Here is a 15412-nt window from a genome sequence, read left to right on the forward strand (position 1 = left end):
TTTAGAGGGCAGTGAGGCACTAAAAAGATTTGGCACAGAGTATCAGGTTGGGATGTATGTATGTTCAGGTGTTGAAAATGAGATGCCTTTGTTCTGCAGGATTGTCAGTAGTATAATTGTTGGGATGACAACGCTTATCTTCTAACATGTAAAGTCTCAACAATGTCTTTTGACGATCACTTAAATTAATTTTGTATTGACGAGAATACAGATGTCCTCACACTGATATTTGTAGATGACCTGGTGTACTACAGACCTTATGATAGGCAATTCTCATATGACACTGATGACCGAATGTACATTGTCCCATACTGTAATTTTGTATGAATTCCTGCTGAAATATTCAGATTGTCTGTGTAGTGTACCGGTTGTTTTAACACAAGTACTGTTGTGCAAGATGTTGTCATGTTTTCTGAGTGTAATTGATAGGTATGTGGGATGGGTACAGTGAGCGGAGGGGGCATTGGTTATCCACAACATTCTACACTCAGACACTAAATGAAAAGTGGTATTTTCGTCTCTGTAAAATGCCTTGAAACCCACTAATGCGTTTTTGGCGCTGCGCGTTTGCGTTCGCCTGTGCCGAAAATCGCTGGAAATGTATCCGCACAAGCAGCGGGGGGAGGGGGTGTTGGAGGTGTTAACGACTCTACTTACCATATGAAAAGCAATGATCTTTTCTTTTCTTTCTCAGTCATTAGGTGAAACTAATGTCATCACCAAATCCTTAGTCACATCTGATTGGTTGGTAGATCTATAGCTATTGGTCACCCTGGGCCTTTAAAAATAAATACAGGCTTGGGTAAACCCCTCCCCAATAATAATAATAATGTAGAATTAATAACCCTCTATTAAATAAATACTGCACTTACTGAAGACTATATTCATGTAACATATAGTATTCATGCTATTACACTAATCAAGGAAATGAATTCATGAGGCACATGTTGATTAAAAGTTCTTTGTGAAAAGGTGAAAAAAACATTTATAAAATATAAAAAGCTGGCCTGCGGGATGAAGTGTCTCTCCACCTCTGAGCCATGTCGTGGTGCCTGTCAGAACATCATCCGTTCCACAGACGCCTGTGATGCAGTGCTTTGTACTTTGGATTAGCCTCCAGCGTGCAAAAGAGGTTGGTGAGCTCCTGGCTGCCGAAACTTGGGGTTGCACAATCCACCACGACACACCCTCAAAGCTGCACTCTTCCTCATTTGACATCAGATCTATAGCGTTGCCATTCAGAACGTAACTTTATCTGCTGCCAGTACACTCTGCCTCACTTGCAACAGCTGTAAACACAAACAGGACAATCAGTACTGCAGGCTCACAAGGTAGGTTTTCATTTCATTGAGTTGTAAAATGAAATGAAGTTTGTAACTCACCTCTGCTACAAAGCAAATGCAACTTAAAAAAATAATCACAAAATTAAACAGAAATAAATTATAAACTATATGAGATAAAGAGATAAAATATAAAATAAAATAGATAAATGTTTATATGAGATAACGACACAGACTCCTGTCTACATCAGTGGAGCTAAGGTGGAGCTGGTGAACAGTTTCAGGTTCCTGGGAATCAGCATCACAGAGAACCTGACATGGTCATCTCACATCTGCACGCTGGTAAAGAAAGCTAAGAAACGACTCTATTTCTTGAAGAAGCTTAAGAAGGCCAAATTCCCATGCCAAGTTCTTGTCAGTTTTTACAGAGGAGCAATAGAAAGCATCCTGACTAGAAACATCACAAACTGGCATGGGATGTGCACGGCCCAGGACCGCAGAGCTCTGAAGTGGGTGATTGAAACTGCTCAGAAGATCATTGGTACCCATGCGTTGGCGTCTGTAGCTACCTGTCGGAAGCTCCGTCTTAAACTGGACTCTTATCCAGTTTTAACCCACACTTTTTCGTTAAATTTTTTATATCCTTTTTATTTAACTTAAGTTTTTAACTTGAGTTTTACGTGGGTTAAGGATTTTAGTCAACCGACATGGATTTTAAGCTAGATGACCGTAAAAACGCTATCAACGCTACTGACCACAACAAAGCTCCAGCGGCTATGCTAGCCAACATAACTCTGCCCCATGAGGACTGCACACTCCTTAAGAAAGCGAACAAAAAGATTGCTGACCTTATGGAAGACATCCGATGACTTTCAGAGGAACTCAAAGAGAAAGATTCCCTGCTGACTGGCTTTATGGATGTGGCTTCAGTACAAGCCAAACAGATTGTTTCTCTTAGCGCAACCGCCAACATCCAGGACACCATGTTATGGGACCCCTCTGGCCTTCCCAGGCTTTCCTCCTGCTCGACTCCGAAGCATCAGTCAACCTGGGCTGAAGTGGTGGTCCGTGGCTGCAAGAGAGGGTCGGATGGGGCTGCCTCTCCTCTGCACATCGGCCTCTCCAACCGCTATGCAGCCCTGTCTGACGACACTCCGGTCCATCCAGCTAATGTACCTGCGGATCTCTTTCGGCGGACAGTGCCTGCCTACACTGTTGCATCTCCTTCACCGGCTACATCTCCTTCACCGGCTACATCTCCCGCGCTGGGCCGCCGGTCTGCTGCTGGGCCTGATCGGCGGCCGTCATCCCGGTCAAAAACCTTCGCTTCCCGACGTAGGATCCTGAAGGAGGCTGTGCTCAGACGCTCCGGAGGCCGTCTCTACCCTGCACTGTCGGGTAGCCCTTCTCTCAGGTATGTTACTGCTACTCCAACACAACACTTGGCAGCTCACACACTCCATCCTCAGTCCACACGCAGTGTTGAAGCAGATTCTGCTCAGTCCTGCTCTGGAACCACACAACCGGCATCTCCTCGTCCTCTTTTCTCCCCAACCACACTAATAATTGGTGACTCCATAACCAGAAACATCCGTTTCTTCAACGCTACCACTCACTGCTTCCCCGGTGCCACCACGGCTGACATTTAAAAAAAACTCCAGGACCTGATGCCATTGCTCCCGTCCTCCATCACAAGAGTGATAGTCCATGGTGGAACAAATGACACAGCTCTTCAGCAGTCTGAGCTGACAAAATCAGATTTTAACCGTCTTTTTAACTTTTTAAAGCAGTGTGGAAAGTCCGTTTTTATCTCTGGTCCCATTCCCACAGTTGGTCGCGGTGCTGGCCGCTTCAGTATACTCCTTGGCCTCCACGACTGGCTCCAGTCCGCCTGCAGGGCTCACCATGTGTGTTATGTGGATAATTTTAATATTTTCTGGCAAAGAATGTCTCTTTTTAAGACAGACGGACTTCCCCCAAACAAACGGGGCTCAAAAATGTTAGCTGCTCACATACAGCATGTGGTGCGGTCCACACATGACTTACGTGAATGACTAATCATTCATGCAGCACACCTGGACACACCACCGTTCACTGAACAGATCTCTGCCTCACTGCCACAAACAACTGTCTCCACCTGCTGGCATGTAAAGCCGTCTGCTCCCAGCGCTGTTCCAAAGACTTCTATTCCTGTCATCATCATGCATAGACCAGTAAACTGAAATGTGCACATCCCACACAGAAATAATAGTAATCTAAAAGGATTAGGACAACTGCACCAACTCCAGCACCCAGAAAAAACTCATTTAAAATGGCTCTCTTCAATGTGAGATCACTTTCAAGTAAGACTTTGATCTTAAATGATTTTATCTTGTCTGCAAATCTAGATTTTTTGTTTTTAACTGAATCATGGTTGCAAATGAATGACTATAGCCAGCTAGCTGAACTGTGTCCGTCTCAATATGACTGTTTTAGTCAACCGAGGGTCAGTGGTCGTGGTGGTGGGCTAGTGAGCGTGTATAGGAAAAATTAAAAATGTCACCAAGTACGCTGTGATGAATTTAACTCCTTTGAAGTTCTCACTCTTAAAATTGGAGGGCTGCAACCTATCATATTTGTTATAATTTATCGCCCCCCAAAACCGCCTGGAGGATTTTTATCAGAACTTCCTGAATTTTTATCTACTCTGGTTTTAAATTATGACAGAATTGTTCTTTGTGGCGATTTTAATATTCATGTTGATGACCCCACCAATGTTAATGCAACTGACTTTTTAAATATGGCCACTTCTTTTAACTTCAAACAACATGTCAAAGGGCAAACCCATAACCGTGGTCATACACTGGACTTGGTTTTTACCCTGGGTGTCAGCATTTCCTCTGTGGAATTAGTGGACATGACCATATCTGATCACAGATGTATTGTTTTTAGCTGCGATTCGCCTGTTACTCATGTCACCAAGCTCCGGGTGTTCTCGCATCTTTAATGAACAAAGTGTTTCAAAGTTTTGTGCATTCTTTCGGAGCCAAAGCCAACACCTGTCTGAATCCAACACCAACAATCTGGTCGATCACTTCAATCATATCTGCTTGTCGTCACTATATATTACTGCTCCTCTAAAGGTTAGGCCTACGTCTAAAGCTAGTAAGCAACCCTGGATAAATGACTAAAATGGGAATGCAGGAAAGCACAGCGCAGATGGAAAAAATCCAGTCTCCAAGTCCATTACCTCAGTCTGAAGGATTTATTAATTAACTACAATAACATGGTTAAGGATGCGAGAACACACTATTTTTCTGAACTCATTACTTCACATAAACACAATCCCAGGTTTCTGTTTAAGACTGTGAATCAGCTGGTAAACCCAACCCCTCCTTGTGCCTCAACTGGAAGTAATAATGACTGTGAATTGTTTTTATCTTATTTTACCAATAAGGTGGTGTCAATCAGAGCCTCTATTACCCCCGCGGCCTCTTACTCAGAGGTTCCTCACCAGCAACAAGAGAGTTTTAACCAGTTTTATCCCATCAACTTGTCTGAGACAAAACTCCTGGTCACTGGGTCCCAGCAGATGGCAAAACAAATACTGCCATCTGCTAGTTCCCTAGTAAATCACATTAAGCCTGTGGCAAAGAACCTTGGTGTTTGGTTTGATAGTAATTTAAATTTCGAGCAGCACACCACAAAGCTTGTTCAATCATGTTTTTATCAACTTAGAAATATAGCAAAAATTCTATGTTAACTTTTAAGGACACCGAGACCATTTTACACGCCTTCATCTCATCACACCTGGATTATTGCAACAGCCTTTTCACCTGTTTAACCCAAAAATCTATTGATCGACTCCAGACTGTCCAGAACTCAGCTGCCAGGCTTTTAACCAGAACAAAGAAATATGACCACATTACTCCTATTTTAGCTTCATTACACTGGCTCCCAGTATGTTTTAGAATTGACTTTAAAATTCTATTGATTACTTTTAAAGCTCTTCATGGCCTCTCGCCTTGTTATATTTCTGAACTTTTAGTCCCATACACACCAGCACGTACCTTGAGATCCTCGGGCAGAGGTCTGTTGTCTGTTCCAGAGTCTTGACTGAAAACTAAAGTGGACAGAGCGTTTGCTGTCAGGGCCCCAAGGCTCTGGAACAGCCTGCCCGAGGAAATCAGGTCAGCTGAGTCAGTGAACTCTTTTAAGTCCCTTCTTAAAACATACTTTTATAGGAGAGCCTTTCCCGATCTTATCTGATTTTATTTTATCCCTTTTATTTTATTCTATTTAACTAGTTTTATATTTATCTTAAACGTGTATTTTAGTCTTTTCAATGTTTTCTTGCTTTTATCTTGTATTGTTTTTGTATTATTGTCTTTTGGGTATTATTGTCTTTACACTTGTTTTAATAACAAGCTTTAGCATTTTGTAACTTGTTTTTGAAAAGTGCTCTACAAATAAAGATTATTATTATTATTACCCATCTCCCAAGCATCAGTGATATCGGTGAGGAGGATACTAAAGGACAGTACCCACCAAGCCACAACCTGTTGAACCTGTTTGCTACTTACACACAATGCCATCATGATCCACACTGTGTAAATCCAGACAACAAAAAGGATGTCACCAATTTGTTATAAGGTGAGCACAGACTGTGAAAACAAAAGTACGGTCAAACAATGAATAAAATAACTATTTACTTTTATACAGTACAATGCATGCCTATTGTGTTAATGTTACCCTTGCCCAGCATAATGGCGCTTGAAATTTCCCTTGAGTTGTGCAGGAGACAGGCTGTTTCCTATGAAATAAGGCAAGAGGAAAAAGTCCCTTTTGTGAACAAGCTTGATTTTGGCAGGTTGTAGCTTGTTAGTGACCAAGTTTTACCGCAATTTTTGGAATGTTCGCCCGTCTTTTCTTCTTGTTCTACCACACTTGAGCAGTTGTTGATTTAAGAACAGCCATCCTGTCCTCCATGGCAACATTCTGGCATTCAGTGCAGAGAACTGCTGGCTCACATTGGCTTCTGCAAACAATTTTACAGGAGCTCAAAACCAGCATTATGTAAAACAAGAGTCATCAACTCACTCGTTCCAGTACGCAGCCTGCGCTCCAAGACACACACACACACACACCTGGAACTTAACACACATACTGTATCTTCCCTCTAAATTCAACAGAAAATTAACAAAATTGTCCTTTAAATGGGTCAGTTCAAACCTTCAAAAGTCAACATGAAACAGAAAAAATAAAACAATCAGCAGAAATGCAACTTAGAAAGCTATTAAAAAAATAAATCCACTAAATTAAACATTAACTTAGAAAAGCAGATAAATTAAAATTCACATACAGGGCCCCATTTTTCATTACTTTGTTATACAAAATTTTACATTTATATTTAGATCTATAAAATCATATTAGCAAGCATCTGTAATTCCATCTAGCAAACATGGCTAAATATAGCAGCTAATCCAAAAGCATATAATCAACCGACAAGATAACATTTTCACAGCAACATTTACATACACAGAAACATCTCCACACCTCTAGTTTTAACAGAAACAGACATACATGAGCTGTGTGTGTGGGGTAGTAGAGTAACCTCCTGTTCCGACGTTCGACGGCACTTTCAACACTGTTTTCCAGCGGACTTAGCATATGCATGCTAGTGTTAGCCTTCTGTCTGATGGCAGAACTCATGAAAAACTTAAGTTTGTGAACTCAAATCACAGCAGTACTCACACAGGACAAGTTGAATATCGCATAGAACAGAATACAGCAGTTTGGTACCGTTCAAGTTACAATTAATATATTATAATACTTTCATCGACACACAGCATGGCTCAGCAGCACTCTAGCTGTGACTCTCCGCTCATGTAAACAACTGGACCCTGTACGCACGGACAAATGTCATCACGTTGACCACATCCACCCACCCCCACACAACTGAAATCGCCTTCAACCCCAGTATTTGGAAAAGCAAAAAGACCATTTATACATTCAAAAGCTTGCTGGATTGAGGAAGGGTAAAATAAATCTTACTTTTTCATCTTTATCTTCTTCTTCTGGAATATTATTAGCAATTGGAAAACGACGAAATTGGTGCATTACTGCCACCAACTCGTTTGGAGTGTGAGGCAAATGACTAGTCCTACTTACATTATTTACATAAATAAATAATGTAATAAAATAAACTCATATCCTCTCAGTATTGTTTAGTCTGAGATTCTGAAAAACATTGAAACTTATTAATTAATTATTATTTAATAAGTTTAAATGTTTTTCAGAAAATTATTATTAAACCAAAGTGTACTTTTATCATTCTGAGGTTTTGAACCAGCTTCTTCCTCATGCTTCTTACAACATGGTCAACTGGTGGTGATGGCGCGGGGTGGTGATGGCGCAATGGATAAGACACATGGCTTTGGTGGGAGAGAGCCACAGTGACGGTGGGGGCCACATTATATTGTGAACCATCCACCATTGTGTCCCTAAGCAAGACACTTAACTCGTTGCTCCAGAGGTGTGTGAGCTGACATGTATAGAAATTGTAAGTCGCTTTGGATAAAAGCGTCAGCTAAATGAATAAATGTAAATGTTTCTCCTTGCCCACGTTAGTCACAACGACCTGAGTTATGTTTGCCTATTTTGAATTATGTGCTGTTTAGTCCAGTGTCCAAATCTAAGTCTTGATATGATTGTTTGGTCTCTCCGGATCCATCCTGCACATCTCATTCTCCAACTATCCTCTGCGCTCTGTAGAACCACTGTCCTTTCCTCTCTTCCTCCAATAACTTTTGCCACCTTTCCTTCATTCTGTTTAGTTACTTGATTTCTGGAGGTGTCACCTCTGACCAGTGGTGGCTTACCTGATTTGTATTTGTATAGCTTCCAGCATTTGTATAGCTTCCAGCATTTACATGTGAAAGCCTCCCGTAGACCTAGGGGAAGGGGGTTAGGGGGGTAACACCGACAGACAAAATCCACGTCAATTCCCGGCAGTTCCCACTTTTCATGCAATGAGAGTTGATTGTGTTAACACTCATTAGTGTTACTGTATTGGAGTCAAGTGTTGTGTGGTAGTGTTGATTTTCTAACACTTGACACTAGTGTAGAGTACTATCAACACTACTTAGTGTTAGCCAGTGTTAATTTTTAACTCCCTACATTGTTGAAATAACTCTGAGTGAGTGTTAAAAAATTATCACTTTTAAAAGTGTTAAAGGAGTCCTATTATACTGCTTTTCCAGTCCCATATTTTAGTTCTGTGACTCTTGTTTGGCAGCTTTTCATGGCTCTAAGCTAAAAAATAATAATTTTCTGTCTTATGGGTCTTCATGTAGGCCTTCATTTCAGCCTCCGTCTGAAGCATGTTACCAGGCTGTTGTTGTTGCTGAGTGGTGCAAACAGACTGAGCATTGCTGTGCCTTTGCTGTGTTGAGCAAATGACCATATATGGAACACCAGCTCCGTCTAGCTCCGTATGTCGTAGAACGGAGAAAAAGTATTTCAAAACAGAGTGTTCAGAAGAAGAGGAAATATAAGGTTTTTGCTTACAGGGATTTCTTTAAAATTCTTTGACCTCATTATTTGAAGCTTTGGCCATGTTTAAGATGATCATCCATCATTGTAACATTGTAGACAATTCATAAAATATGGAAAAGCATTATAGGTCTCCTTTAATTTAACACTCAAAAGAGTGGTCAAAAACAGACGCTTTTGTAGTGTTAAATTTAACTCTGTTGGTAATTTAAGGCTAGCGATTTTGATGTGGATGCACACACACATTATACAACAGTTACATAAAGCATAAAATATATATATTGATTTTCCTTGAAAAGAGAACAGATACAAATATTTATTTTGTAACTATTCAAAATTTTCCGATTTTATGTATCCACTATTACATAAAATTCATATTAATATTGTTATCATAATTTGTAACCATCTTGGTTCTTTTCAGTCTAGTTTGGCCTTGTTTTTTCAGTCAAATACAGACTTAAAAATGAACACATTATGAAAACACAAATACAAACACAATTTGCCAATATTTATCACAGTCTATCCATCAATCAGTTTTAGAGCAATGGGGAGGAAATGTTTAAAAATATTACCACAGATTTAACACACAGTAGAACTGTGTGCCTAGGATTTACCACCAAACCCCACTTTCCCCTCTGACAACTCCATTACAACACAATCGTGGGGGCAGAGGGGTATACGAGAATGGAAGGAATCCCACCAAGCTGGATGGCAAACAGTAATACGACAGAGCAAATTGAACTTAGAATCCAATTCCATGGACAGATTTGATGTGTTTCTCAGACGTGCTGCAGAAATTAACTAGTAGAGAGCTGAATTATAAATGAGGAAACACAAAGTACTGTTAGCAATATTTGCAGAGTATCAATTGTATCCATGCAGATTAGCTGTATGGGAACATATTGTCAATTTTCCTTGTTTATTGGATATTTGCTGCAAATTATTGTTATGCAGACTGTATAAAGTTACATTTGTGTACTGTATACAGTATGCGCATATTGCATTTTGCTTTTTGCTGTACAATAGTACATGAGTGTAACAGTTTCTGTATCAGAATCCAGTCTTACTTGTACATACTAATCTTTACCTGGGCAACCTGCCCAGACAGATGTTGAAAGAATGTTTCATTTTACTTTACATTTTTAGCAAACTGTCAATACATTGCAGCGAGTTGCCTAAGCAACTGATGAAAATAAGTGGTGGGCCGAGGCCGCATATCTGCTTTAGTTTTAGAAAATAATGATCTCTATTGAAGGAAGACCCAGATTTTTTAAGTGGTGAAGATTTTTTTATTCTTAATCAGATTCCGTTTGTTGCCAATTGAAATTCTTGCACATTTCCCCCAAATCGTACTTTAAAGTTCCTTACATTTACCATACCAAACACGGCAGCCTACTATAGCAGACAAACCAATAACATGCTAAGTTACTGACAGAGCGAGTCATTAACAAATCAGATTTAGCTACATTGAGCACCGCTGTTGACACAAGGACAAACGTTGCTATGAAAGCAGCGCCGCTAGGCCATAGACTATGCAGTGTACTCGTGAGGCTAAGTATAGGTTTCGCCTTCCTCCCCGGGTCCAAGGATGCTCCATCTGCTCGACCTCCTGTGGGCTTCTGCCCTAGCTCTCAGCTTCAGCTGACCTCCTGACCTGTTCGGCCTGTCTGGTTGATACCCTGGACATTCCCCCCAACCAGTCAATTTCTCTGCCCTGCCTCCAGGCCGTCCCCCCTGAAGCCTATAGTTCCCATGCTCTGCCCTCAGGCCATCTACCAGAGTCACCTTATCAGTAGTAGTAGCTCTGCCCTGACCACTCGCCTGATTTTTCCCAGCCCTGCCCCTTTCTCTAAGGATTCAGGGACTCTGTTTTGTTTCTGTTTTGGACCCTGGACCCCCGCCAGCCAAATTCTAGAGAAATCCCTCCTGACAGACTTCTACAAAGCCCCCCCCCCCCGGCAAACCGGGAGGTCCGCCTGTGTGCGTCCGTTGAGGGGGGTGTGTGGTTGTGGTGGAAGCCTGGCTGACGGTGAGTGCCACTGCTTTTTTTCTCATCGGTTTTCCCCTGTGTTTCGCCTGCCTCTCTGTGTCTCTTCTGCTTCCCCTGCTTGTGCTCTCCCTCTCTCTCTCTGCTCCTGAGCCCAGCTGACTGTCCACACCTGCACCTCATCAGCTGCCTCCTCTGCCTGCCACACCTACCAGCAATCAACTCCATCTCTGCCAGTATATCAGCCCCGGTTCTCCACACAATCTCGGCTGGATCGTCGTTGCTCCTGACCTGGTGCCACTGCATTACTCAAGCTCCTGTGAATCCTGCAAAATCTCTTCCCCCGTTCTCAGTTTTCCCTGTAATTAATCCTGTCTGTCTGCTTTTCCCAGGTTCACTCACCTCTGTCCACCATCATGTCAGCTGGGCTCGCCGGCTTGCCCTCTCCCCTCGGGCTTCCTCCACGGCGTCCTCCCGGCTCTTCCTCGTGCCTCGCCAGTCAGCCTGCCACCACACTTCTTAACCAACCCCCCCGGTCAGGTCTCCCGTGCCTCCTCTCTTCCTCGGCCCCTGGTGCCCCTTGGCTCCCTTGTCTCAGCCTCCTCTGCCCTACTTGCTCTTCGGTCCTCTGTTCCCGTGTTGCCCCTCTCCCTCATCTCCACTCCCTCAACCCCTTTCTTCCTAATAAAACCTGTTTCAATCTGAGCGTTGCGTTTGGTTCCGTTCTGTCCAACTCATAACAAGTATTAATGTTGTTGGAAAATGCTAGCAATGCAACTTGTTTTATTACATCGTCATTGAAACGTAAAGCGACCATTCAGTGTAATGTTAAAGGTAGCGTTAGCTGACGCTACGCTTGCTAGCTAGCATCATGCACCCACCGGTTGGAGTGACCAGCATCTATTTCTCATTAGCTAGTTTAGACTAATTAATAATATGTTATATTTGTATTTTTATTTATGTTTGCAAATGATGCTTGTGTAGTAGTCAGCAGTGTGTACAACCCGTGTCTTTGCTGGAGTTTCTCACCATCTTCTGTCTGTTTCTATCTCTAGCACTAAATGACAAGCAGAATACATCCACAGATTTAGGCATCAGCTTGTTTTGAAGCTGTGCATCCTCACGATCCCCAGCCCACATCATCACTAACTGAAGAAATCAAGTTAGTGACACTACATTTATTTTATGTCAAGACCCTTAACGTTACCCCATCTCTATAACATTAAGTTGGAGAGGCAGTGCCTGCTCTACACTGTTTATTGTCCCCTATAGTATTAATGACATCATGGGGAGGTGCTGTGTCAAATAAGTTATCACAGAAAGTAGAACAAGGTAGGTTTAATTTTTCACATTACAAAAAAGTTGTAAAACGAAATGTGGTTTGTAACTCTCTTCTGCTACATAGCAGACACGATACAGTATACAAACAATCAAAAAATGGTAAACAGAAATAAACTAAATTCCATGGAGCTGTGATGAGGATGAAACTGAGTTAGAGGACACTATTCACCAAAAAGGCAGAAGTTATACTATCGCCATTATTTGTACCTATTTTTTTCTGTTCTGTTATTACTGTTACCTTAAATCTTAGAAACATTAAACATCCAGTTTATTTAATATATTAAAGTTTTGTGTCAACTGTAAAGTGTGTCAACTGAGTAGATCATCTGAGATAAAAAAGGAGCCAACAGCCTGGGTCTATTCTGTGTATAATGGATGTGATTTTAATGTTACTGATTACTTCATTGGACTTGTTGTGCACAAGCCTCACTCCTGTTACAGGAAGAGGTGGGTTGCAACACATATATTACTAATCTGAGGAGAATGAAATAGAACTCTTGTGTCATAACAGTTAACCACAATAAATTTTGGTTCTCTGTGTAATGTGTGAAATTTTGTGACTTGCTCCTAATGTCCATTCTTTGTTTCCTCAACAGATTCAGAGTTCAAGATCCCCTTCACTTTCATATGAATTGCATGTTTGATACCAAGATTCTTTTACTTTTTGTATTAAACTGCCATTTCTCTTCTCTCCTTGGGTCATTTTATCTTTGTGATGTTAGTGAAATGGCTCTAGCAGTCCCTGGGATAGGCAGTGAGCTGATATAGCAGGAGGTTTGAGTTTTCAAATTGTATCTTCACACTGCCTCTTCAGCACTGCCTCATCATGTTGAAGCTGCTAGAGCCCTATTGGTTTTGTTCTCATTATTCTCCTTCTTTCTTTCTTTCTTTTTCTCCGCTTAAAGTGTTTGGGCAGCAAAAACTGCTGCACGAAAACTCCCCAAAATTGGCAGGTGGGTTGCAAATTCCACCCACTACTCATAGAACTCATGGTGGCACTATAACAATCAACTTTATGTTTTGGCAATTATCCCCAAAACGGCTTTGTTTAGAGCCAAAATTCTTTCACATTTTAATCTCTCGATTCATCTGCATCGTTGCTCCAATGGTCTTCTGCTCTAAAAATGTCAAATTGTGCGCCTTTTTACTACTTTTTCTCAAAAACCTATTTTTGCAAACTCGTCCCAGACAGTTTCGACAATCAACCTGAAAATTTGGCAGGATCATCTATGGATGTCACTGATCAAAAGTTATCAAAAAATTTTGATACGTCAATCTGTTTTTTATTTTCATAAATATATACTTTTGTGTCTTTACGTACAATTTTTAAGTGGCTTAAGCTATTGTAACCAAACTTGACACATCTGTACAGATGCTCAGTCCGAGCCCTGAGCAGTCCTGGTATGTTCTTCCACTAGGGGGCACTACACTTGAAAAAAGTTTATACCTCGTAATTCACTCCATGGATTCGTACAAAATTTGGTTTGTATGATCTAGGGTCACTACTCAGTTGATGCATGAAATTTGGTAATGATTGCTTGAAGTGGGCTTGACTTATTACAAGAAATGTTAACGTTGTAGACATTTAAGAAAATCACCGGTACAACCTAGAGAGCTGAATTGCTTTCAGCACATGCACTGATATGTGACAAACGTTTGCCTTACTGCAACTTATGGTCAATTAAGAAGTCAGTCACTATATTTTTCGGAACATATTAATTCAATCAACATATCTCCACAAGTCTCCACAGGATCAGTCAAAACAGTGAGTCTGCAGTGATTGACTGTTGTAAGCGTTTTAAGTTTAAACTGACAAAAAATATCCTGGCACATGTGGTGTCACTACTTGAACTTGTGAGAAGGTGTGTGGATACAGCCTCTCACCAGTAGCTCAGTCAGTAAGTCACCTGCTTTGGAGATCTGCAGGTCCAGATACAGGGTTTAAATCCCCAGGTCACCAAGTCAGACTTGCTCACAATGGAGCTGTTCAGATCATAGTGAGTCTGAGGTCTCTATTTTATTTAGATCCCATGGCACTTTCTTCTTAAAAGTGTTTGTGCAGCTTAAACTTTAAAACTTGGAAATACAAAATGTCGCAGGTGGATTTAACATTTTACCCAGTAGTCACGTACATCTAATGACATGAAAAGGCAGTTTAGAGATTGGGCGGTAGTTATCAAGGATGTTGGGGTCAAGGCTAGGTTTCTTTAGGACAGGTTGTACACATGCCGTCTTGAAGTAGACTGGGACACAGCCAGTAGATAATGAGCTGTTAAAAATTAAAAGCAGGTGTGGGCTAATATAATCCAAAACTTCTATTAAAAACTTTGCAGGAATCAGATCAAGAGAGCTAGAGGAAGGCTTTATCTTCAACATAATTTCCATAAGTTCTGCCATGGTAATAGAAGAAAAGGAACTCCAAGGATCCTGGGTAGGGTGCACAACATCAACAGGCAGGGTTTGGGCTAATACTGGCTCTTAATAATTCCACCTTACTGACAAAGTGTGTTAAAAATATCTCACAATCAGCATCACAATCAGCAGAGGCACAGGGAGAGGCAGGGTTCACCAACAGATCGAGAGTCTTAAAAAGAAAACTACGATTGTGCTGGTGGACAGCAATAAGATTTGAGAAATGGTGAGCTCTTGCATCTTTTACCAACCTATTGTACGAAGACAGTAACTCTTTCATGGCCGTGAAATGGACCCAGAAACCTGATTTTTTCCATCTGCGTTCTGTTTTTCTGCATTCCCGTTTGCAGCTTCTGATATCTGCATTTAACCAGGGTTGCTTTGCAAGTGTTGTTTGTTTTTCAGAGTGGCTATGAGATCAAGGGTTAAGGAACAGAGGGAATTAAAATAGTTGACAATATCATTAGTGGAGGAGATATCAAGGGGCACATTGCTAAATGCACTGAAGAGGGCACCAAATTTAGAGGCGCTCTGCTCATTTAAACTGCGGGTTTGTTTTGATAAAGATTGGACAACACTAGCAGCCTGTAGTTCACAGTGGAAATGAATGACCTGATGATCAGATATAAAGATGTCCTTAATTTCTACAGCGGATATCTTCACACCTAAGCTAAGGACCAAGTCTAAAGTGTGGCCATAGTGATGAGTTTGGCCCGACACATGTTGAGTAAAATTAAAAGAATGAATGATACTTTAAAAAATCAAGAGCAGGGAGATTTGAATACTCATCAACGTGAAAATTAAAATCTCCACAAATAAGGATTCTGTCCTCATATAAAACAATATCAGATAAAAATTC

Source organism: Micropterus salmoides, unplaced genomic scaffold (assembly GCF_014851395.1).
Source record: "Micropterus salmoides isolate LMB-PRFRI ecotype aquatic unplaced genomic scaffold, ASM1485139v1 Ms_hic_scaffold_3, whole genome shotgun sequence".
NCBI lineage: Eukaryota > Metazoa > Chordata > Actinopteri > Centrarchiformes > Centrarchidae > Micropterus > Micropterus salmoides.